This window comes from Ambystoma mexicanum, chromosome 8 (assembly GCF_040938575.1).
Source record: "Ambystoma mexicanum isolate Mex_15411 chromosome 8, UKY_AmexF1_1, whole genome shotgun sequence".
Classification (NCBI taxonomy): domain Eukaryota; kingdom Metazoa; phylum Chordata; class Amphibia; order Caudata; family Ambystomatidae; genus Ambystoma; species Ambystoma mexicanum.
The window spans coordinates 1,094,888,878-1,094,912,733 of NC_090929.1; the positions used below are offsets into that span (position 1 = coordinate 1,094,888,878).

Here is a 23,856-nt window from a genome sequence, read left to right on the forward strand (position 1 = left end):
CGAACATGGGTCATATAGCAACTCTGATCAAGTGTACTATTATGAGCCTAAACTTCAAGACAGGTGAACAATCAAGCTGCTATAAGTGTGTACTAATAAAACAGTTCAAGCACCATATGCCTGAGAGTGGAAGTAAACGTGGTACATGGTGGCATGCCCACTTTTGGTTAGCAGTTAGTTTTCAATTGATCTGTACAAATACTCTGAAGATGGCAAGCCAGTCCCCCAGTGATACATTCCGTGGGTTAATATGGCCTTATTTTAGAACCAGGTCAACAACAATAGGATAAACCCAGAGGGAACACACTGAGGGCCTTCATTTTCTAAGTCCACAGATTGTAAAAGTGGAAAAACATGTACTCCATTGTGGTTTGGAGGAATTACTCCTGGGAGGTAAAGTGGAGGACATACTGCCTGTCAAGCTCAGGAGGTAGCTCTTCCACATTCTCTCCAAACACATGATAATGCACTGCGGTAAAAGTGGTGGTAATTCCTGTCGCAGTAGGGAGGGGGGGGCCTGAAAAGTATTCGAAGTGCAATTGCTCTGAAAGAAAAAGAAATTAAAAATATGGAGCAACTTCAAGAGAAGGCCAACTCCCCCGCTCTTCAGGCTGACCTTGCGGCAAAAAGACGGGAAATCCGTTCCCTAATGGATGGGGATGAGTGATTTTTAGGCAACCCTATCGCAGCGGCGAGGTACGGGGAGGGAGATCGCCCGAGCAGAACCCTTGCATGGGCCATCAGACAGGAGAGTCGCTTGGACCCCATACTAGAAGTGGAATCTGCAGGGGGAGAACCTACCAGGGAATACAGTGGAGATAAATGAGATATTCCTCCAATGTAACAGGCAGTTGTATTCTGCCCATAGCACTGCCGGGCATGATGACATCGCCCAATGTCTTGACAGGGTGGCCCTGGGCTGGCTTGATTCGGAGGTGGCAGTGCTCCTTAATGACCCCCCACAGAAGAAGAATTCCGCAAGGTGATAAAGTCGCTCCCGAATGATAAGGCCCCGGGTACAGACGGGATAACGGCTGAATTATACAAGGCCTTTCCAGATATACTTATCCCCCACCTACGCAAGATGTTTGAGGAAGTGGCGTCCTCTGGAGTACTTCCGGAGTTCACCCGGACTGCTCTAGTTACGGTGCTACTCAATCCTAATAAGGACCCAAAAAAATGCTCATCATACCGCCCGCTGTCACTGATAACCACAGACAATAACATTTTCGTGAAGTTACTCGCGGTCCGGCTTCTCCCCCACATGCCCGCTCTGATCCTGCCAGATCAGGCGGGATTCATCCCGGGTCGATCCACTCAGAATAACCTGTGAAGACTATTCACCTTAATACACAATGTGAACCCGGACGTCCCTATTGCGGTGGTGGCCTTGGATGCGGAGAAGGCGTTTGATTCAGTTGAATGGCCTTTCCTGTTCGAGGTCCTCCGCCACACGGGCATTGGTACCACGTTTCTTCATTGGATCTGCCTCCTTTACTCAGCCCCATGGGCACTTGTATACACAAATGGAATTCAATCCGCTCCCATTTGCTAGGCACGGTTGCCCCTTTTCTCCTCTCTTGTTCGCCCTTGCCATTGAGCCAGTGGCCTGCGCCCTGAGGGAGTTTCACTCCCACCGCGGAGTAACAATTCGCTCACATGTATCTATTCTTTCCCTCTACGTGGACAACATGTTGTTATATATAAAACACCCCCGGATCAATTTACGGCCTGTGATGGAGGAGATATCAACATTTGGTGGGTTGTCCTGTCTACAAATAAACTGCTCTAAATCTGAAGTGCTTCCACTCACGGCTGGGGTAGCTCCACAAGATGTGGGTGAGGTCTTTGCTTGGTGTCCACAGGGAATCCGCTATTTGGGTATAAGAGTGTCCACTTCCCCTACATTGCTGTTCGAGGAGAATTATGTTGCCACCCTGAAGCACCTGGAACATAGAGTAGACACGTAGTTACAGCTCCTTATTTCTCAGGAAGCCCGTGTCTCCCTACTGAAACTTTTATACATTTTTAATAATGTCCTAGTATGTCCCCCTGCATCCTTCTGGAGCCGTATAAAGCCCCTGATGTCTAGGCTGATTTGGGCGGGGAAGCGACCCTGCATCTCTTTGCATACACTGTGCAGCCCATATGCCCATGGGGGGTTGGAGGTCCCCAATCTGTTTCTTTACTACCTAGTTGCTCCAATATTCAATTTGGTGGTGGTCCCCGATGAATGAATCCCTACACTCACTTCTTGAGAGATCAATCGCCCAGACTGATGATCTTAGAGGCTTCCTTTGGGCCGCCCGGCAGTGTCACCTGAGAGCAGAGGTCCAACCCTTGGAGATTACACTCAAAGCCTGGGATCAACTAGCAAAGTGGGCCAGGATGGGACCGTGGTATTCACCCATGATGGCTATATATAGGGTCCGAGGTATTCCTCTCACATATGAACATGTCTTTATTCGTCATTTTCAGAATTTGCAAGTCTACTCCCTAGGAGACCTGGCACCGCAAGGTAAATTTATAGCTTGGGAGGAACTTAAGGCCAGGGGTGACTGGATCCCAGTTACCCTGTTGCTGTATTTCCGCCTCCGGGAGGTATTGAAATCGAGGTGGCCCGACTTCCCAAATGCTCCTCAGGCTTCCCCAATATTAGAGTACGTGGTAGCTCCGACCTCTCCTAGAAAAGTGATCTTGTCCTTGTATAGTCTAGCCCGTATGCTTGGGTCTCCTCCCTCATCCTCATGTAGGGTCAAATGGGAAGACAGTATGGCACGCTCACTGTCAGAGGCTCAATGGGGTTTTATACTGGCCCAGAATAAATCGATCTCCATCAACAATAGATTCTGCTTGACACATTTTAGATTTCTTCACCAATTGTACTATTCTCCTCTCTCTCTACATAAACTGTTCCCACTCAGACCTTCAAACTGTAAGAGATGTCAACAAACCCCAGCTGACTTTTTCCATGTGGACTGGTTATGTTCTTATATTCAAACTTTTTGGGGAGCTGTTGCTGAAGTTATGGAACAGGTGGTAGAGGCCCTGATCCCCTTTTCTCTGGAGACCTGGGTGCTGGCTTGGGTGGAACTGCAAGCACATAGTGATAGGCGCCTGGTTAGTATGGCCTCTGTAGTCACTAGATCACTAGTGGCACGCAGTTGGGGGGCGGATACTGCTCCTTCATTACATCAATGGGTGAACCTCATGTCGACGTGTGAGCGGAGGGAGACGCAGTACAACCAACGCTCCCCTTCAACAGTAGACCCAAGGACTATTGGCAGGCCTTTAGAAGTTTCATGTCTCGAGAATCAGACTGTGAGAGGGCTTCATCGTCACAAGACAATGTGGAGGTCACGTCTATGGAGTTATCGACCCTAAAATCTGACCGGACTCTTTGCTATGGTGTGGGTTCATGTTGGGGTTTTACTCTTTATGGTATTAGGACTGTGGCCCTCATTACGACCCTGGCGCTAATGGGTTAACGGCGCCATAAAAGGCGCCATAAAAGGCTGCAGTGCCGTTAACCCATTAGCGCCTGATTATGAGTGCCCTTTGTGGGACCCGACCTTAACGGCTGGTCTATACCAGCCGTTAAAGTAGGGACCCGCAAAGGGACCTTGGTGCTAAGTACGGTACCGCAGTTTGCGGTACCGTACTTAGCGCCTTCCCCATTCTCATTGAGCCCTATGGGGCAAAAATGGGAATGGGGAAGGGCTGTGGAGGAAGGGGGAATTACGGCCCCGCCAACCTTGCAATGGGGTGGTAATTCCTCCTTTCTCCATGGCGGAGTCGGTAAGTTACCGGAATGGACCATGGTGCTATTAGCACCATGGTTTTCCGCCTGGGTCGTAATGAGGCCCTGTGTGAGCAAAGTGCTTTATGGTGTATCAGAGATACTCAGACGCGTCATTTTTTTTTCCCTTGGTCTACTTGTTTGCACTTCACCTGTTGTATAGAATGCAATTGAAAATGCTAATAAAAACTGTTTAAAAAAAAATAATATTAAAAAAAAGTGGTGGTAATTCCATAGCAGCCACTCTTTCACAGCAACGCTGTAGTCCTAATGAGTGCTATAGTTCTGTAGCTTTCTTTTCCAAGTATATGTTCCCAGAATACTGTGGGAAAACAAGCGGTGTATGAGCTACTTGTTGCTGGAATGGAATAACGGAAGGGCACGGCAACCTGCACAGGACATCTCAAGCCCCATCAAAGCCCCCTCCACCATGGTGTTACACCCATGCGACAGGGATCAGCCCTGCACAGGCCTTTCCCTTACAGAATTATTCCTATCTGCATTGTTGACTGCCTCCAGCAGTATTAGCAGCACATGCAGAGTTGACCCACACACTGCAAGTCTAATTGAAGCAGAAACCTGCTGGCTAACCCTCAGCTCATTCCTCTGGTCCACATAGAACCACAACACAACCAAGCCCATCGGCCAACCCCACAAATATCCGAGTAGTGGCTGCAGTTGGGGCGCAATGGGGTCCCATGAGAAGGCAATGTGCTTTGTCTGACATCACTAATTCTGCATGACAAACACGATGCACCACCACACATAGTAGCCATCAAGCAGGGAGGACGGCACTTACGGCGCAATACACACATAGGAAGAAGAGCAGTTGTACCCTTGCCACAGATTAATTTCAACCAAAAAGGAAACATAAGAAAATACCTGATGACACTTGCCTAGGTCACATGAATGTCTGACACAAATTTGAGAAAACACAAAGTAACTCAGTTCATTCAATCTTTCTGCCCTGCATGCCCTTTGCCATGCCCCTGATAATCTCATTGGCTGATAACTCAGTGGTCACAGCTGATAGGCCTGGGGTACCAAGACAAAACAAGGCATGTGCTCAAATAGAGTCTTTTTGGAAAAGGGAAGCTGAGCGGGAGCCATCTATAACAACTCAATCCATTCAAAATCTACCATTTCCTGTTGCCGTACAAGCTCCAAACACATATGAAATATTCCTGGGGACAAAGGCAAGCCTAAGGTGTCAGAAATCAGGGGACATAAACCCAGATTCAATGAGGCAGAGCTGCAAGGATTCGTGGTCCATGTTGAGGTGCTGTTCGGAGTCCAGCACCGAAACACATCCATCCACCATAATACCAAAATATGGGAGTAATTCCTTTTTTCAGTTCCAATGAAGTTTTCTGCAGTCTAGTGAGCTTTTCTGCCTTCAGCGGGGAGACGGCATTCAGGCAGATACATATTTTTTCCCCTACAGGAATGTAGGATTTCGCTGGGATCTGGTGCCCATAGCGGGAACCGCTAAGGGACCTCGGAATAGGGCAGTAAGTCTTTACCGGCACCTGTCTCCTTACCGGTGCCCGTTAACCCTTACTGCCTACCTCGTAATGAGGCCCTTTGTGTATTTGGTTGCTATTTTGGTATTAGCCATGGGGATGTGCAAAATTCTGTGGTAACACATTCTTGCGGGAAATTGGTTGATGAGTTGGCAAAAATGTGTGTGCAGATTTGAATTGTTGATTCCTGTTCTGCTCTCTGAAACTTCAGCCACTCTTAGTAGTGACAGGGCCTCATTACGAGGTGGGCGGTAAATGTTAACGGGCACCGGCAAGGAGACCGGTGCCGGTAAACCCTTACTGCCCTATTCCGAGGTCCCTTAGCGGGAGCCGCTAAGGGACCAGGGAGCTAATAACAGACCCGCTATTAGCAGGCCCTTAATTAGCTCCATCCCCATTCACATTGAGCCCTATGGGGGCTCGAATGGGAATGGGGAATGGTTCTCGGAATGGGGACTTACCGGGTCCTCCAATGTTGGAATGACCCGGTAAGTCCCTATTTCGAGAACCCGGACCCAGAATGCGGTAAGGGGGTAGCCATGGTGCTAATAGCACCATGGCTACCTCCTACCTCGTAATGAGGCCCACAGTCTTCACAGTTCGGTGTAATGTAAAAAACCACAAAAAGATGCCTCAGGAGCAGGGGTGTTGCAAGGTCTAGAAAAGGTCTGGGGCTATGCTAATGCCGGGACTGTCGGGACTCGGGGCTAGCTAGCCTTTTGGTTGTAGCCCCTGAAATTCTATCTGGGGATACAACCAAAAGACCAGGGGTTTAGCTCCCTCACCCCCCACCCCCCTAGCAACGCCTCTGCTCAGGAACCTTCTGCCCACTCGCCACTGTGAGGCTGCGGCCGGTGAATCTCATGCCATGGGAAGAAGTTTCATGCATCCTCCATGTGGTTGCCATTGAGGGACACAGTGCAGCGCAGGTGGGAGCATGTCGCCACAGTGACCTTGATGAGTATAAAAGAGAAGCATGGGTGCTTTTTTTTTGTTTTTTTTTTTATAAAGAAATGAGAAACCCACCAGGCTGTGACAACACCCTAACCCCCTCAGAGAAACTATGCAACAACCTTGCAGGCCACTTCAAAAAGAAAATCAATGACATCCGACAAACCATCCAACAGAGACCAACCAGCAACGACTTACAACCAAACTAACCTAAATCAGAACCGCAGCACAAACTCAATAACTACCCTCAAATATCAGCAGAGGCATTCGCAATGCTGATAAAACACAGCAAGAAAGCGGGCTCACCGATGGATCCCTGTCCCCCGGACATCTACAAATCAATCCTCAGACAAGGAACACCAGCAGAATACTTCAGAAACCTTCTAAATCTATCACTGGCAACAGGAACAGTACCAAGGATCTTCAAATCGGCTTACATCAAACCACTTCTGAAAAACACAAGCAGGGACGTAGGTGACCTCTCCAACTACAGACCAATCTCCAACATCCCCTACCCGGCCAAACTCCTCGAAACCTACGTATACAAACTAACCCAAGAATACGTTGAAGAACACCACCTGCTAGACCAAGCTCAAGTCGGCTTCAGACCCACAAGAGGTACAGAAACAGCACTACTATCCATCTGGGATGACCTAAAAACAAACGCAGACTCCAACACAACATCTGCCCTTATCCTGCTCGACCTCTCTGCAGCCTTCGACACAGTTAGCCATGACACCCTAACCAAAAGACTAGAAGACATAGGCATAACAGACACAGCGCTACGCTGGACTAAATCATTCCTAGCAGACAGAACTGAAACCGTCTGGATCAAACCCTTCAAATCCACCCCACGAGTCAACAACTGTGGAGTACCACAAGGATCCTCACTATCTCCACTATACTTCAACATCTACCAAACCCCAGTAATCAGAATCTTCAAGAAACATAACATCAAATGCTACAACTATGCAGATGACACTCAAATCATCTACAAGATCGAAGACACCCAAGCCGATCATTCAAACTTAACCGACTGTCTAAAAGAAGTCTTCAACTGGATGAATGCCAACAACCTGAAAATCAACCCAGGAAAAACCGAAATCATGATCATATCCAAAGACCAAGAGAAGGAAACCGCCATCCCGTGGCCAACGGAAATGGGATCTACACCATCACCATATAAGGTAGTAAAAAATCTGGGAGTCCTGATGGACAACACCCTAACCTTAGAACCGCAAATAAACGCAACAGTCAAGAAATGTTTCTTCCTCCTCCACACGGCAAGAAAAATACTACCTTTCCTCTCCTTCACACACAAAACACTCACCATCGTCGGCCTCATCATGTCAAGTATCGACTATGCAAACAGCCTCTACCTTGGTATACCGGAATACCTACTGAAGAAGCTACAACGGATCCAAAACACTGCAGCCAGACTACTCCTCAAACTATCCAGAAGAGACCACATCACCCCGGCCCTAAAAACACTGCACTGGCTCCCAGTAAAACAGCGTATCATCTTCAAAACAATGTGCATAACGCACAGGGCAATCAGCGGACAAGGAGCAGAATTCCTACAAAAAAAAATAACAATCTACAAGCCAACGAGACCGCTCAGGTCAACCAACGAAATCCGACTGGAACAAAAACCTTACATCAAGAAGAAACTCGGAGGCACCGCTTTCTACCACTTAGCCGCGAAAACCTGGAACAACATCCCAAAAGTAATAAGGAACACCAAAGATCACCTTAAATTCAGAAAATTACTAAAAACCTGCCTCTTCAACACCGGAGACTAAAACCGAAACAACAATAAGACAAACGACTCATCAAAAAAGGACATTGACAAACCCCTAGAACCGACAAAAGTACCCTGGGCACCAGTAGGGCTGACGCTGGACACAGGGGTCCACCCGCGAGACCCAGAGAAACAGATACAACTACTCCAGCCAACCCTTACCATCCCCCACCGCCCGTACAGCCACAACTAGGTTCCACGAGGCTGTGGAACGGACAAGATACCACCAATCACCACACAACCGGGTGTATGGACACTAGCAGCGGCGCTAGTCATGTGGAGGGGGTGAGGAGCATGCAAGGTTATTAAGGGAGCGGGCGGAGGGGACAGCTAGATCCTCAAACGGCCTCGAATGAAAAAACGGGCACGTACCTCCTGAGGCTCAGGGTGTACAAGCATCCCGTCGGGTAAGATTACACGAGCCCAACCGGTTCAGTCCAGGATAGAGATGACTAGCGAATACCATTAACAATTTCCTTCTCTGCATACACCTCTCAAACTCCAAACCAAACACAACCACAAACCTCTAGCGCAGCAAACCGCACGAACTTCACTACACTGCAACAACAAAATAAAAACACACATAGACTCGCTCGCACATCAGCACACGACGACTACCGGCCGCATACACCCCAGGCCCAGCCGACGGAACCACCGGGCTGAGGCTGCCAACAGCACATCACTGCAATCTTGCACTTTTCCAGCCTCCACCCACTAACCCACCCTCCCCCCCTCTTTCAGAGCCACCAGAGCGCCAGGGGACCACTCCGGTGGTGATAGTGCGCGGTACAAATGACCTTTAACATTAACATTAACATTAACATTAACATTAAAAAATGTGCATTTTAGTTTACAAAAAATAAACTATTTACACGTTACATACAAATTCATTTTCCAGACCGATTTACAAAATGAGTTTCAATCATATTACAAAGCAAACAATTACACAATTTACAACAAATCATATAATATTCATTACCTAAAAGAAGATTTTTTTTTTCTTTCCAGTACAAATGAAACTACTTAACACAAAAATCATCATCATTAGAATCTGCAACCAGTAAGCACTGTAGTTGGCTTTGAATTAACAAGATAAATACGTAAAGTTTGATCATAAAAGAGTTATTAGGGTTTCCATACACTTTTGCCATAAGGATTCCCTAACCAAGGAAGTAAGGCCGACATTAATTGCACCCAGATGAGCAATCCTCAAATCTTCAAAAAAGGGACAGTATATTACGAGGTGCTTTAAAGTTTCAGGCTGTTGCCCATTTAAAGAAAATCTACAGGAAACAGATGGAGTCATTGCCCAATGTCGAGTACGTTCTAGAGTATGGAACTGGTTCATTCTAAACCTCATGTACAGGTCTTGGGTCTTATCACAAGGAAAACAAAGAATGTATCTTAGTCTAGGTATCCGTTTATGGGCATGGCTAGCATATTCTGTATAAAGTCGATGAGTACCAATATCGTCCAATGTTATACACCAGTCATACTCCTACAGTTTCCTTTTAGAATAAGCAGGACGTTGTCAAAGCTCGTCCCTGGTTATGCCAACTTTTAACAGAATCCCTTCCATTCTTTCTTGAAACTTAATCAACAAACTAGGATTAGATTTGTTAATCATTTGGACAAATTCCTGATATAAGGAATTCAATGGAGGACTTAGCATTTTCGAGTAAGAATTGAGTTGTCTCCATTGAAAGCGTGCAGCTAAACTGGATAAGCCCAATTCAGTCCGAATACAAGAATTAGGAATGGAATTAGCAAAGCCCAATACCTGTTTCCACATAAAACCTTGTAGACAGTTCAAATACGATGTAATATCACAGAGACATAAGTCCAGGCCATACAGTAACACTGCTTCCACCTTATACAAATAGAACTGCAATAATGGAGCAAGGGAAAAACTTACAAAATTTGCTGCAAATAATCTTCAATTGAGAAGTTAATGGCCAAGCCTTAACTCGGATTGAAGTTTGCCAGTTAACAATAGACAGACGATCAGAAACGTTGTAGCCCAGATATTTCAAAGAAGATACACGTTCAATTGTAGCTCCATTTAGGTTCCATGTGTAATGGACAGGTTTCCCTTTCCCAGTAAAAACTAGAATTTTGGACTTAGAAGCATGGGTGCTTTTACATTTGAATGTACAATCGGAGTGCCAAGGCATACTTTGCATGCATAATTACCACCAACAATACCACGAGACAAGAATCGAGGCATCAGTGCAGATGGCACCCTGGAAATGGTGCCATGCTCTGCAATGTAGCAAATTGTCAATGTACATGTGACCTCATACAACCTGGAGAGTCAGCAAGCAGTCCAGCCCATTGTCAAAATACACTCAACTTCCCCCCAGTGATACGAGCAATCAAAACGCATCATGATCCATGATCTGCACAAGCAAATTCCAAGCAGGTGAAACATCCATATGCTCAACAATTTCTCTTTATTCTGGCACCAACCACATGTAAGGCCTACATAAGCTATGCTGGCACAAACAACCAGATCCAGAATGACATGGTCCACCCCGGGAGTAAAACCAACACAAATGACATGGCTGAGATCACAGTCGTAGGCCATTTGGTCAGGGGGGATAGCTCAGGGGCAACACCTTTGTCTTGGAATCAAGACAATGCAGTGCAACACAGGTTCTAATCCTGATCCTGCGCTTAGACAACCAATCTCTGGTATTAAGGACATTATAAAAGAACAATTATACTTATAAAATTCCAGTGGACCATCCTTTGTCACCCCTGCCAAATTAAGTGCATGTCAAAAGCCCAGCGTAAATCAGGAGGGAACATTCTCACTCTTCGTGTGTCACAGACACACCCTACTCATCCTGGGTTGTACCCACCTGCCTCCCAGGTGCTTAGGGCCATGTTCATCAGTAACATGGTCTGCAAGGAAACTAGATGCAAGTAATTTCTCTCCCAGCAGGCTCCATGACAGCCAGAGAGAGGGTGCCATTGGTAGCAACAAGCTGCCCCCACCATGTACGTTGTGACCACAGTGACCACTAGGACATCTTCCACTAATTCCACAAGCTGCAGGGATTTCACCCACTACAAGGCACCAGCAAAGAAAACCTGTGCCGTGGTGCTGCTGCCACCACCCACTTCACAGCCACCTCCACATCAACCTTGCACACAACCACCACCATCGCCAGCCGACCTGCTCCCTTATCTCCTGTACTGCCTTCCACCAGCACCACCACAAGCCTGCCTGCACCTCTGTGAAGCATGTTGCCCACGACAGCTGTTGTTGCCTGTTCCATGGTTGAATTGCCTGTAGCTTTTCCAGGTCAACCCTTTCCACTCTCATATCGTCTCCCCGTCTGTCCTCAGCAGCCTGTGCTCAGCAGTGGCACTACCATATTGGTACTGATGATGCTTATGCTGATGCTTATAATGATGATGATGATGGCAATGCAGATGCTGGGGCATGTGGAATGAGGGCGAGGCATCTATGCACCACACCAGCCCCCGCCCTCATTGTAGTGGTCCCAATACACCACGATCTAGGACATGCTCAACAGGATAGAGCAGTACCAGGGATTTATTTAACACATTGTAGATCTTCAGCTCCAAAGTTCAAAAGCAATGCAGGAGGAAGTCTAGGGGACCTCATACATGGTTGGGCAGGAATTGGGTAGTCTGTGCCAGCACCAAACTGATGCCACAGCCTCAAATACCATGGTGAGCCAGAAGATGTGGGAGTTTCCTGAGGCCATTTCATCGGGCTAAGAAAGCATGAAGAGGGTCCTGCTCTTACCTCTACAGCACAACCAATGGTTTGTACTGGGTGAGCGCAACCTTGGCTTCCCAGAAAGAATGCTTGCTGGCTGGTAGCCCCTTCAGCACTCTCAGTGCTCTTCCATACATACACCACCAGCACATCCAGGATGTGAGGTGTCTGCCAAAATAAGACAATTACAAGTTCTAGACTTAGGAATAGGGCTTCAGGGTGGTAGGCATGGGTGTGGGGTAGTGGGATGGCCGGGTCATAAAGGTAATGGGTGCAGGCAGTGCCTGGGTATTTGCGTAGTGGGTAGTGGGAGGGCAAGGGTGTTGGGGTAGAGGATGGTAGCGGGGAAAGAGTTACCTCCTGTTAGTAAATAAATACACATTAGCATTCACACAAAGGACTCCTGTGATCATTCTGGTAGTGTCATAGTTGTTAGAAAAGAGTTGTATTCAAGTAAAATGTCTAGACATGTGATCAAAAAAGGTCATCTAGGTGTCCATCAATTCCTTCATCGCATACACTGCATGGTGTTATGCGGTCCCCTGCATCATCATCATCATCACTCACAGAGGTCAGGGGTGGTGTCTCCTCCTCTGCAGACATGGGGCATGCTTCTGGATGTGCATGTTGTGCAGCATACAACGCATTGTGAGAATCGTGCCCTCTTTCACAGGGCTACACATGAGGGCCCCCTTGCTGGTGGAGGCCCCGAAACCTTTGCTTATGTATCCAAAATACCTATTCAAAGCATACCCTGGTCCTGATATGCATCTCGTTGTATGTCAGTTCCTCTGGTGTGCCAGGGTTTCAGGCAGGCGTCATGAGCCATGGTAGCTGTAGTTAGCCAGAGTCACTTGCAATACAAAGTAAGCTATGATATAAGTGGTGTGACGAGATGTGGAGACCATCCTAAGCACTTTGATGATTGACTTTGTACTCTACATATGGTGGCATTCATGAAAGTACCCTTGAGGATAGAGGCCACCGGGATTGTCTAAGCGCAATGCGCAATGACGTTTCTGATCTTAGTGATGGGTGGAGGTCTCCATGTCACCCCTCGCCACCCCATCTACCATAGCTCTCTAATACCTTGGCGTTTGCTCATTTCCATGAGCACATCTGTACTGTGTGTACTCTACGCCGGTGGCTGTGGATTCATGTTAGTTGCAGAATATGTGAACCCTGTTTGAAATGTAACACAGATATTGGGCAATGCAATGATTGAGGTAACTAGTGTTTTGTCTCGCATCAGGGGCCGAAGGTGGTGGATTTACAAACGCAGTGGCCTTCATCAGACTTCCTTACCAAAGCAATCTGGACCTGCAGCTTCATTGTGGCTAATGTGAGACTGGTCCTGCAAGACACATCATGCAAAAGGGACGCTTTGTAGGGCATTTTACATGGTGTGGTTGCAGGCATGTGGATAATGCATAGGACAGGGCATGTGCATGTATGAGTGGCATGCATGGTGAATGAGTGTGCCTTCCCATGTATGTGTATTTGTACTCTCTGCTACTTGCCCAAGATCCAAGTCCATCCACTTTTGCAGGTGCCCATGTATCTCGCTCGGAAGGATTCCTTTCTGTAGCACCATGGCATCATGTGTAAATCCCTGGGAAATGAGCACAGCAGTGGCTTACAGGCAGGTCTGCTTCAGAGGTCATCTGAAGATTCAAGGAAGGCTGATGTTCCCTCATTGAAACTGCTGTGGCGCATGGGGTGGGGCCAATGGCACGTGGGTGCATTCCAAAGGGGTCATGATGTTAGGAAAGTGAGCTGTGCCAGCAAACCATCCCTTTGTGGCATCCACCTCAGCCAGGATGGTGGGCAGGAAGATGTGCTGGTGTGCATTTCACAAAAGTGCATCAAACACCTGTCCCAATACTTCCTAGAACCTTGGCTGTGACATGCCATACAGCATTCCAGTGGTGCAGGACAGACACTGACTTCAGCAGTGGTGGATTTGCAGCTCTGATCCTTATCCCATTGTAAATGTCAGCCTGGTACAGGGTTAGTAGGTTTGCTATGGCCTCTCAGCTTAGGTGATGAAGTGTAATTGACTATCCATCTGCCATTGACAGGGGAGAGGGTCTGACGCAAAGAATGGGCCTCCATCACAGCACATGTTCTGCACCTTCGCCCTCGGTGGATCCTTGTCTGCTGCTGTTCGGCATGTCTTTGCAAGTCTATGAACAGAAGGAGATTACTACTCTCAAGGTTTGCAATTGCTAGCGGCTGGATGGTGATGGGATGTGAGTTTGGGGAAGGTGCAACTCTTGTGTTATGTTAAGTTGATGTATACTGCACAGCGCTACCATTTTCATGGTCTCCAGTCATTCACTTAGCTCTGTAAGGAAAAGTGTTTGGGATTGGTTACTGAGTGAGAGAGGGATAGGATAGATGTTGTGCTCCTCTGTTGATGCACGCAGAACCAAGAGGAACTTGCGTCTGTGCATGTGAGGTTTCTGGGTATGTTTTGCTTTGTGTATTGGGCTAGTTTTGTCCGGAAGGACAGTTATCCAGTTTTTGAGTTGTTTGTTGTCAGAGGTTATTGGGTTTGTAGCTTGGTTAGAGAATGATGTGCAGTGTGCGCATTTTGGTGGATTGATTTACTAGCCCATTGGGCATGTGTTGTCAGTAGGTGTGGGTTGTTTGGAAGAGAGAAGTGGTTACTGGGTTTTGGGCGATCTCTGTGTATTTGTAGCTATGTTTTTTGTTTTTTATTCTTTATTTTTCACTTGTTCCCGAATTATGGTTTGTAGCTGCAGGCCTTGTATGGGTTGGGCAGTCCGCTCGTGAGGGTGACTGTTGTATAGGTGGTCTATATTTATCTCAGTGAGTTTAATAGCCAGGTATTTAGTCATTTCCTGAATGTTAGGTGGTCTTCTATCATTCTTATTTACTTTGGAATCGAGTTACATAGTTTGGCTATCAGACTGGAGAAGGTAGTTCCTCCGAATTGTCTCTTCTCGTACTGTCTTGTTTCTGTTTGGAGGTTGGTACAAGATCTAAAGTGACTTCTCTCAGTTGGTATCAGCTGATTTTTGCTTGGATGAATTTGGCTCCTTGCCCATGTAATGATTTGTGTGCAATGCATGGGGCTTTCAATTTGCTGGTTTTATTTACTGGTAGCCAGTGTAGACTTCTTAGGGGTGGTGTGATGTGGTGTCTTCTATTTAGTCTTAGGAGTATTCTTGCAGCAGCATTTAGCATGTGTTGTGGTTTTCTTGGTGAGGCGTTTGGTCATTCCTAGGTGGAGATTATTTGCGTAGTCTACATTGTTAGGGAGAATTCTCATTTATGGATAATTTCCGTCACCTCATAATTTGGACTCACTAAGTCCCCCAGCAGCTTTGATGGATTTCAGGGGTTATTTTTTCCACCTGGTAAGAGTGTGAGCCATTTTTCCCACTCTTACATGTGTTTTGCCATGTGTATTTCTACTGTTTGTGTGATCTTGGGCTCTGGAGCTACACCACTCCATGAGCTCCACTTTTTTTGTGTGTTACACAGCCCTTCCGTGCAGTGACACAGGGTTGTCTTTGAGACGTCCTTCTGACTCAATTTTTCTGGGGCTGACTACTGTCCCCCAGAAACAGGTAAAGTTGCCATTTACTTTATGTAGTCACTTAAAACTACAGACCCAGTACACCCCATCTTGCATGGAGTATTGGAAAGGGTTAATTCCTATCCCTTTTTGTCTGTACCTCTCTGAGATTTATTTTGCTCTCTTAAAACTAAGACTTGGCTGGTGGCAGTGGTATCTACCATAACTTTTCTACCATGATTATACTATATAAACGTGGTACTGTTTTAGGCTATTATATTAGCCTCGAACTTAAACCTGCTTGACCAAATACTTTTTATTTTGGCTCTGGTTGGGCTTTATCACCATTTCTTTTTGTTAAAGTCCTTCTTGTGTTTTACTTTGCACGGCAAACCAGGTTTGCCTCCTTTGTTCGCCGATCTTTGGCAGGCTTCTGTCCAGAAGCCCTATTTTGGCATCTGGGTGTCTAGGTGGGCAGAATGTGAGGGGTGTTGTAACCCCCTGCACAGGGTATCCTTGGAGACCCAAGTCGCACTTTGTGTCCATTGGCTGAGGTGGGTGTCCGGGCCGCATCCCCCTGCTGAGTGATTGACAGCCAGGCTGTGTGAATGGGGGATTTTGGCATAAAAGGCAGGACTCTTGAGCTGGAAGTCAGAGTCGCCACTGGAACTGCAAAGAACCGAATAGAAGCGGAGAAGAAGATGGCTGCTGCAACTCCCGAGTCCCGGTGAAGTCCTGCTGCAGTCCTGAGCTATCTACCCTTCAACGACAAGAGAAGATCCAGTCCGGAGTCTTCTTCCCTTGAGCCTGGTGGGATCAACCAGCTCACCTTCCACAGGCAGAGGATCCTCTTCTTGGTCGAAATGACTGCACACAGCTGTAGTGGTCCAGATAGCCATCTCAAGAGCTTCTCCTGTTTTAAAGGAGCGCACCTTTTAATCACTGTTGCTTTTGCTGCTGCTGGTTTCATCCATGGGTAGTGCAGATCGCTTCAGACGTCCTCCTTCTTGTCACCACGACTGAAGCTTCAGGAACCGTGAGTGTGCACGAACTACCAGGAACAACTGCCGTGGCACCAGCTCTTCTTCATACGAACTCGACTTCGAGGAACTAGGGTGAACTCCTTTTCTCCTCACCCAAGGCTTGTCCTTATCTTCCTTCCCTCTTATAACTTTTGCTTCCCTTTTGACAATATCTAAGTACTCCTGGCAATCTCGAATCGTGGACTGTTCTCACCTTGTGATCCTCGACAACATGACCCCTGTTCCATTGACACTGGCACAGGCCTTTTGACTTTTATCGACGTTTTAGAAAGGGTCTCTTGATTCTATCTGCCTTGACAAAAGTATTGCCCATGATTTTTATCCCCAACTCTCTTGTGTTAATTCATGTGCTCAGTGTGTTTGACTACGGTAACATTTCTGTTTGCGGGTACGCTTCTCTTTTGTAAGACCGAACTGTCATTACTGTCTAAAAGTGATTGCGTGATAACCCCCGGTAACGTCTTTGTTTCACAACACCGGTCTGTCAAATCCAAAGGTACTTACCTTGAATTGTTCTGCACAAGGGGAATTGGTTGTGTGTAGTGTATTTTGAAGTGTGGTTTTAATTTAATAGAAGTGAAGTGTTTTGTGAACAGATGGTCTAAAAATAAATGTACTTTTATTTTTAACCAAAAACCTTGAGTCAGTGTTTTCTTGAGTCACAATAATTGTAATCCTTTGTGTAATCTCTACTACTGCTCATTTGCTCTTTTGATAAGTCTGGCTGCTCCGCTACTGCTACCACTCTTACTGTGTAGTACAGGCTTGTACCAAAGATGAAATTGTACTAGCACCTGTAGTCTTAATCTTGTGTAGTGGTCCCTAAGGGCACTGTCCATGATTCTGCCTAACACACATAATACCAAGGAGATGATTGAGAGGGTTCTGTGTGTGAAATTGAGGTACAGTAGGATCCCTCTTATTAATCTATTAATTAATGGAGGTAGAACTCTTTTTTGCTATTGCGTTGACTTGTGGTTCCAAGGTGAGACCATTGTCCATGAGGATTCCCAGATTTTTGTATCACGGGTGACGTCTCCGATTGGGATTCCATGCTTGGGGGTTAAGTGAGGGATGTCTGTGGTGGACTGCCTTCTCATAGGGAGATCGTATTTCTGTTTTGGTTGGATTTAGTTTGAGGTTTTTGTTTGGCATCCATGTGTTTATGTCGGTGAGGCGTTTATTGAGGGTGTTGTCAGGGTCATTGTCGTTAGCTGTTTTGAAGATGAGTTGGGATGCTTCTGCTTTTTTTCAGGCTGTCAGTTTAGGGGTTTGAATGAGCTTCACCAGGGCGGTCACATGAATGTTGAAGAGGAGTGGTCCTTGCGGTGCACAACAGGGAATATGTTTTGTGGTGATGCAAATGGCGGAATCTGTGTTCTTTCGGTGAGGAAAGATTTCAGCTATAGTAGTGCAGATCTTTGAATACTGGATTCCTCAAGTCTCTTGATTACAATTGTGTGTTTGAATGTATCAAAGGGAGCTGATATGTCCAGTAGCATGAGGACTGATCAGGTGTTGTTGTCAGCATTCCTTTTTAGGTCGTCCCATATGTTGGGCTGATTCTGTTCCTCTCATGGGTCTAAAGCCAACCTGTGATTGGTTAAGTATTTGCTGCCAAAGACTAAAAACTATCCAGCATCAGATGCATCAGATAAGTTTAAGGTGGCAGTAATGAGCTGAGGCTTAACTGGGGGAACATTATGCTATCAAAGGCAGATGTAAACAGTTTCCCATGTAAATTAAACCTCCAATCAAACATGCTTACTTAAGATATCCCCTGACAGACTATCCACCTGCCAGTGACCAGGGGGATGGTATGATGTAAAAAATGGGTGGCCTCATCACCACACATCTTCTTAAGCTTCACCCTGGTTAGATGCTTGGCTGCTTCTGTTCTGCACGCCTCTGCAAGTCTATGACCAGAAGGAGATTCTGGTTCTCAAAGTTTGAGACTGCTAGGGGGTGCATGGTGATGGGAAGTGTGTTTGGGGAAGGTGCAGCTCTTACATACACACAGCCTCCTTTACTCGAGGAGCAGGAGCTCCCTCATCACTGCCGGAGCAGTGTCACCAGCTGGAGGGCCACGGAGCCTGGCGAGTGTATGCAAAATAGTAAGTAAACCACTGGGCTACACCTTTGCTACTTCCACGTAATCTGCGTTCTTTACGAGGAGCGCTCTGAAATTGTTTTTGCAATGCTGTCTACGATTGTGTCCCTTCTACTTGCTGGGACTGGGCCTATTTACCTCGTACCCACAGCCGTGTAGGTTCTACTTCCTTTGTTCTACACGTGGCCTTCCACTACACCAAGATGGCCGCCGCATCCTTGTAAGATACTTCCTAGCACCGACTAAATACCATTCTGACTCCTGCAGCCTGATTGGCTAGTCAGATTCATATCTGACCAACCCTGAAACCGGTAGGCGAGAGCCGTCCCACCGCTCGAAGGACTCTGTTCTAAGGACTTTTGCCTGTCCTGTGCATGTCCAGTGATGCCAGGGCCCAGGACTAGAACCCCTGCCCACCTCAGTGCTCGGTCCCTCAACATCGCAAGCAGACTCATAATCACGCTGCTAAGCAGTTCAGAAGTAACCCAAAATCACTGCCATACCTATTATTTGACACTTACCCCTCCCGGTACCTACTCACCACATTTTCCCCTCGTATGATTATTGTATATCCACCACTTCACTGTGCCTATGGCTGGTAGCTTGTATGCTTACCTTGTTAGTTTCAATCGTTGCCTCCCTAAACCTCCAATGTCGTCACCTTCTGCATAGCGCTCTCCAACGGTAACTTTGCTGTATTATCGCCTAGTTACTGCATTTCCTGCTAGGTTGACCTCAGTAATCTTTAATACCTACCTGTATTTCTCTGCATTTACGTTTATGTATCTGATTCTGTTGCCTGCATACTAAATGTCTCTGTACTATTAGGCTGTGCAAACACTATGCCCATACTCCAGCTGTCCCACCATTATTTGCTACACCAAAGTATACAGTTTGCCTTGGTTGCACTATTGTTTCATATCGCGTTCGCCCAATGCACTGTGACCGTCTGTATCAATTTATCCCATGTGCTTAACCTTGAGTATTTGTTTATCACAACCACATTGACCTGCACTACGTTGCATTAGCATATGCTTAATACTGCCGTTCCACTTCACTTGTGCGGTTACGGTTCTTAATTTTTTAGATTATTGCTCAGGTTGTTTTTTCGGCACTCTAATCGTGCACCTTTGATCTCATTTAGTCTGCTATTTGCGCTTTTACAACTACTGCTAGGGTCTACCGTCCTCACTGCAGATCTTTTTATACTCTAGTTAGCCTGTTTTTTTAGTAAACGTGCTCAGATCTGTTTGGGCTTTACAGTTATCAGGTACTATTCCACCTCCCGTACATGACTGGAGCGCTAACTGGCCTTATTCACCCTGCGCTTGTTCTACCTCTACCAATACCACAGTACTGCCTCTGTATGGTATAAGTCACCTGTGGCCTGTACCACTCCTCCTACTTCTGTTAGACCTTATGTACTTACTATTGTAACTGCACGCACTATCACCTTTCCGACCACTATTTCCTCCATCACCTCACTATCCTGACCACTAGGAGCGTGATATTCCATTTCGCTCATACAACATGTACCACTATGCGTAGGCTCTTGCTTACCTACTTCTTCAGCCCAGTACCTGGTTCTATTCCAACCATTTTACCACACCTCTAAATTCTTGTGTCATACACACCAGGTTTCACACCCTTCCAAATACTTGTGAAATAGCCATCACATAAACATCCTGGATCAGTACCGACACCATGGCTACTGTCATCCCTTACCTGAATAACCAAGCCCTATGGCTTCAACATTTCACTACCAAACCAACACCTAATCAACCCTGCTCTACCTCCAGTAGAAATCTTAGCCTGAGATCCAGAGTCGCCCCGACTATACAGGGTTTAGATCAATTGACTTACAGAGTACCTGTCCATTATGCCGTCACTAAAAGCAACCTTGCCCATACTAAACCGTGTCATTATCATCCCACCACCACCAATAGAAACCTAAGATTATGATCTAGATTTCACTCTAAAACTCACTTTCTACATCTATTCAAGAACAGTAAACACTCACCACCCAACAGCAATCCAACAATTACCACCCACAACGTAGGTTCTAACACAAATACCAACACATCCAATACTCACCCCACGTTGCAGAACTCTACTTCTAAACACACTTTTATCAAGACAGCCTTGATCAATGCCAGATCCCTCCCAGCCCATGCCCTGGAAATTGCTGACTTCTTAACTACTGAAAAACTTGACCTCCTTGCTGTCACAGAAACATGGCCACATGCGGCATCAGGCCCATCCTTAGCACTAGCCATTCCAGACAATTACTCCATCATCAGATGCGATAGAAACACTAACCAAGCAAAAAGAGGTGGCATCGCCTTTATATTTAAGAATACCATCGATATTAGAGCTATTCCCAACCTTCATATTCCGTCAGCTGAAACGATATCGATCAAACTACCCCTATCACCCAACCACACAGCAACAGTACATCTTATCTATCGACCACCAGGACCCATTACTATGTTTGCTGAGGACATAGTGTCACTCATAGCTGCAAATGCTAAACCTAACTCGCAAAGTATTATACTTGGCGATTTTAATCTTGGATTCAAAGACCCTTTGGATTCCCATGCCGCTGATCTAGCCAGTACATTATCCGATCTTGGCTACACTCACCATATTCACGAGCCTACACACATCAAAGGCAGAACCCTTGATTGGCTTGCTGACGTAAACTGCAACACTAATCTAACATCTGTTTCACCCTGCATTTGGTCAGATCACTACAAAATTACATTCTTTATTAAAGCTACATCTAACTGCCCTAGTCCTATCATCGCCCCAGAGACCTACACTCGGAACAAGAAAGACATCACCACTGACAAACTCCTCCCAATTATTCTGCCTCTTCTCAACAATATACCTTCGTCCTCAGGCCCTACAGTTCTAGTTGATATTTTCAACCATTCAATACTAAAAACTTTAAATACTATTGCCCCTCTAACGTTGCGCAAACCTAAACGCCGACCTCTCCTCAACTCCTGGTTTACACCACACCTACGCGAGCTGCGCAAAGCCAAACGAAATGCTGAGGAAAATTGGAGAAACTGCCCATCCAAGCTAATAAAGGTTTACTAACCATAGCCTCACCCAACTACAAAGAAGTCATCATCCTCGCTAAAAAACATATTTACTATAAACGTATCACTCAAGCCGAATCCAATACCAAAGAATTGTTCAAGATACTTAAAGAACTGGAATCACCTATTGCTCCTACAGACAATTGTATCACAAATGTGCTATGGTGCACCAATATTCAGAAGGCCCCCCTTGATAAAATACCGATGTTACAAACAAAAATCAATGCCAAAAAATGCAACTTACTTTTAGACCAAAAACCCAAACCTGTAGCACCCAACAGCACTACACCCATATTCTCAGGCAAACCATTTAGCTTCTCACCCTTGTCAACATGGGAAGTAGAAAATATCATTAGGAAGCTTAAACCCTCCAACTGTCAAGGCGATTTATGCCATTCACCTATCATTAAAGCAGCTGCACACAATCTCACACCCTTTATCACCAACCTCATTAATGCTTCTTTCATAACCGGTACAGTACCAGATAACCTAAAAGACGCATGGGTCATTCCCTTAATCAAAAAACCTACCCTTGACCCTGGTAACCCATCTAACTACAGGCCCATCACAATGGTGTCCTTCTTATTAAAAATACTAGATTGGGCTGCCTACCTCCAAATACAGGCTTATCTTGAAAATAACAAACTTCTAGGACTCAGGCAATCAGGTTTTAGACCCAGACATGGGACGGAAACTGTCCTGATTGACCTCATAACACAAATCCAAGACATAAAAGACAAGGGTAAACTCTCCCTGTTAATTTTACTGGACCTATCAGCAGCTTTTGATTTGGTCAATCATCAAACTCTCTGCCACCAGTTAAAAACAGCTGCACACTTTTCTGACTCAGCTACATTATGGATTAAGTCTTTCCTTGCTAACAGAACCATGAGAGTCTTCTCTCCTACAGCCTCTGCTGAACCTTCCCCAGTAACTTGCGGGGTGGCACAAGGCTCATATGCGCCCCCTAGCTGTATAATGTCTTCACGAAGCCTCTCTTCGACATACTTGCTCAACTGGGTGTCTCGTATACCAATTACGCTGACGACACCCAGATACTTATTCCTATCACGGGAGATCATGCTTTAGATAACTTAGCTCTCAATGAAATCTATTCAGTAATCCAAGCTTGGATGGCGCAACATGGTTTGTGTTTAAATGACGAAAAAAATGAGTTGTTAATCCTGGGATCTCGCGCCAGGCTCAATAAGCTAGATCCCGCCTTTAAATCCTTCACAATTGATGGTAATACTATCAATGTATCCAATAACACAAAAACTCTGGGTACATACCTTGACGCCACTCTATCCTTCTATAGGCAAACTAATGCTGTGGTTGCAGCATCAGCCTACACCTGTAAACTAATCACTGCTTGCAGACCGTTCCTCACATCCGCTAACTGCATCACGTTTGCCAGAACCCATGTCATGTCTAAAATTGACTATTGCAATGCCCTCTACCTAGGGATCTGCCAAAAAAAACATGAACAAGCTGCAAGTAACACAGAATAATGCTATCAGGGCTACACTGAACATCCCTAAGCAATCTCACATATCTGACTCCAGACGCAACCTGCAATGGTTGTCTGTCGAGCACAGAATCGCCTTGAAAACACTTGCTCTAATTCACAAAATAAGAGCCTGGCCCCAGCCTACCTCACTAACAGACTCTCTTCACATACGTCTACAAGACCACTTAAAGCTGCCCAAGTTCAGACCATGTCCATCCCGAGATTCAGGCTCCAAAACTCTGGTGGATCTAGCTTCCCGGTCTTGGCATCCAAGCTGTGGAGCAGGCTTCCTTCCTCCCTTAGATCAGAACCCTCCTTCCACTCATTTAAGATCAACGCTAACCTTGCATCTGACCTCCCTGGACACCCACAAGACTAATCTCTGGACTGGAATTTTGTCCTAGATCCCTCCGGCTCTTCTCTCTGCTTTATTTTGTCTCACTTCACTGCGTATTGACTGACCTCACTATCTAACATCTGTATATATTTTATGTGTAAGAATTAATCATCTAACCTTGTAAATATTTTAACCTCGTAAAATCATTGTAAATGCTATGTAACACTGTAACATTGCTTGCTGTTAAACATGCGCCCTGATGCCCCAGGGCAAGGAGTGCTCTATAAATAGAATAAATACAAATAAATGCATAATCTTTTGGGACGTAGAGGGTGCACCTGTGGGTTTGTTTTCATCACCTGGATGCGTTTACC

At 46.0% G+C, this 23,856-nt stretch overlaps 1 protein-coding gene across 2 annotated transcripts in view; it reads right to left on the bottom strand.

The window, feature by feature from the left end:
- Positions 1–23,856, bottom strand: part of FAM131C (family with sequence similarity 131 member C) — a 634,923-nt gene that overhangs the window by 271,476 nt on the left and 339,591 nt on the right. The gene's annotated exons all lie outside the window — the stretch shown is intronic.